The sequence below is a fragment of the Dasypus novemcinctus genome, chromosome 10 (genome assembly GCF_030445035.2).
Source record: "Dasypus novemcinctus isolate mDasNov1 chromosome 10, mDasNov1.1.hap2, whole genome shotgun sequence".
In the NCBI taxonomy this organism is placed as follows: domain Eukaryota; kingdom Metazoa; phylum Chordata; class Mammalia; order Cingulata; family Dasypodidae; genus Dasypus; species Dasypus novemcinctus.
In genome coordinates this window covers 67,570,245-67,573,131 of record NC_080682.1, presented here as the reverse complement: position 1 = coordinate 67,573,131, position 2,887 = coordinate 67,570,245, and the positions used below count along the sequence as shown (strand labels likewise).

General features: G+C 37.5%; 1 pseudogene; it reads right to left on the bottom strand.

The window, feature by feature from the left end:
• Nucleotides 1-667: 667 nt before the first annotated feature.
• On the bottom strand, nucleotides 668-2,071 carry LOC101443012 (F-actin-capping protein subunit alpha-1-like; annotated as a pseudogene).
• Nucleotides 2,072-2,887: the final 816 nt, after the last annotated feature.

Genomic DNA, 2,887 nt, shown 5'->3' with positions numbered 1-2,887 from the left:
TTATATTCAAGGAATATGGTTCAAGTCTTTGGATTTAAAAACAACTTCCCCAGAGAAGTTAGCTATAATGGAATTTCCAAAAAAAAATTCCCTTTATCTGTCCCTGAAAAATAACCTGAAAGCCCCAATTCAAAATTGTGAAAACTACAGTTCTGAGATGCCATAAGCGATGATCAAAGCAGTTGGAGGGAGAAAGATGAACATGCCTTCTATTTACCTATAGTTTGTAAAACAGCCTCTTTAGCTGTTGGTGAATCAGTAAAAACCATTGAAGTACCAGAAGTGCTTTGAAGGATGGGGTAGAAAAGTACTGACCATATTACCTGTCTATGTCACTAACAGGGCTTCATGTCTGGGAAAATTTTCTAAACAGTAAAATGACTCCTGGGTAGAGCTCTTTCCACAACATTAAATGTGGCAGAATAAAAAAAAAAAAAAAAAAGATTTACAAGTAGTTATAGCAGAATAGAAAATTACTAGGCAGAGAAAACAAATGAATCAAAAAACAATGCTAGAGTTCAACAGTATTCCGTGAGGCTAGAAAACCAGTTAACTTTGAAAGCCCTAGCAAAATACCACTTGGTTATAATCCACCTATTTACCATATGATCATACACTGAATAAAGCCCTTTTTCCACCATGTACTGAAGAATTCCTCATTCAGCCTTTAAACATTCTGCATTTCTTTGGCAATCTTGTAGCTGAGTATCTTGTTCCATTTGATCATGGTGCAGGTAACTGGAAGCTGCCAGTGCAAGGCCTTGAATGTGGTGTCTGATATTATTTGATAGTTCTCACTAATTGCTCTCTGATCCTCATTTTCTGCATGCTCTATGATTTTAATACACTTCTTGGCAGTTTGGACTTCATTTGATACAGATATTGAATCCTGAACATCTTTATGACTAACCAGCTGAACATGGCCATCTTCATCACAGTGAACCTGAATCACCTTAAGCACTCCCATCACCTGGGCTGTAGGTGATGTGATGGGGATCTTCCACTCTGATCTCCCGAAGTGTTTAGGCTGGAACTGGTGGCTTTCAATACATGCAAAAATAGTCTGTTGCCCATCTATAGTTTAGATTAGCATTACAGAAACTGCTGGAATAATGATTTTTCACATAGGCCCTTAAAGCACTGTCACGGGATTCTCTCCAAGACCTCAGACCTCCATCTACTTCCTCTGACTGGGGGTCACGTGCTTCTTTTGGTAAGTGATCAAACTTAAAGGAAATTTTTTTTGGGTCTAAAAATCCACTATTACCCAGGCACCATGTTCTGTAATTAAGACCTGTAATTAAGATCATCATATCTTTCTTGTGCTGGCACTGATTTCCAGGTTCTTGGTTATGTCATTAGAAAGAATTCAGATACCCACCACAGTTGTGAGAAAGAAGGGATTTTAATAAAGGGAGAGTACACACTCAGATGCAAGTGCTCGCATGCGAAAGGTAGAAACACTCACACCCTCTCTAGGGATTTCTGGTTTTATTGTATATCATTGTTGGTTAGGGTCTACACCGACTGGTGTAACTAAGACAAAGCTGTCCGGTGGTAATTGGCTTCTGGTTGATGTCCACGCACTCTGTAGGGAGTGTTGACTAGCAATGATTGGTTCCTGGCCACTGTCCGTGAGCCCTGCTGATGTGAGATGTACATGGGTGATGGTAGTGGGGCCTTCCTGTTTTCCTCTCTCTGCTGTAATAATTTTGCAAGCTGCCTTCTGATAACTTGTGTGTGATAACTTGTTTATGTGAGGCAGCTGGCTGCCCGCTGTGCTCCAGTACTTCCTTCCAGGTGGGGCTGGTGTAACTCATTTGGGTTTTCTGCCCTTTCTCCTTTAAATCCCTATTCTATCCTGCCTCACTTCTATTTTCACAGGTGTGAAGAGATCCATGCTATTTTGGGCAAATGCATGTTCTGCCCCATCCCTGAGAAAATTGTCATTACTAAGTAGTAGCCAGACATCATTAAATACTTCCTTAAATTCACCTGGGGGAGAGTGACTGATTAATTTAGTAGTTATGATTATCTTCTCATCCAACACACAATCCTCCAAGTCTGTCATCTTGGGCTGCTTTCCATGGTATTCTTGGGCAGAGTAAATGAAAGCATTTTGAATAATGGATTTCTATTAATTTACTGATGTGTGGAAAGCACATCAGCACATCCTGAGTTTTAGAGATGGTTTGTATGTTTTTAAAGGTCTATCTCTACCCCAAAGTTAGATATAAATGAGTTTAGGAAATAAATCACTCCCTGGGCTAATGGTCTGAGTATTTGGGTTTTTTTTTTTTCATGTTATTTTCTATAGCCTGTAATAGTTAAATAATAAAAGCTCCTAACTACCACCTTGGAGAAATGAAATTCCTAGGAGAAAATGGTTATTTTCTATAGTTATGGATTAATTTTTGTTAAGAAATATTTGGTTTAATTTTAAATTCTAAGCTCAATGTTAAGATATTAGTTGGAACCTGTATACCTCTATTAAATACCCAGAATATTTTTTCTTTCAAGTGCCCCTAATTTTAAAATTATCCCTTCCAATTATTTGCGCATCCATTTCTCATCTTTAAAAATAATAGCAATAACAAAATAAATAATAAGTATCTATTAAGCAATTTCTCTCTACCAGTCATAGCTCTAACTAATTTAACCCTCGCAATGACCCAGTGAGAAACTACTCTAATCATATATAAAGATAAGAACTGAAACACAGTTAACAAGCTAAATCACAATTAATAAAACTATGAAACTGAGAAACAATTCATAAAGCTTATTTAAAGTTTTGCTCAAATAGTTATTCTGTTCTAAGGATACACACAACACATACATGCGCTTGTGCACATACACACACACAGTTTCCAGTAATTTATAAGATGGA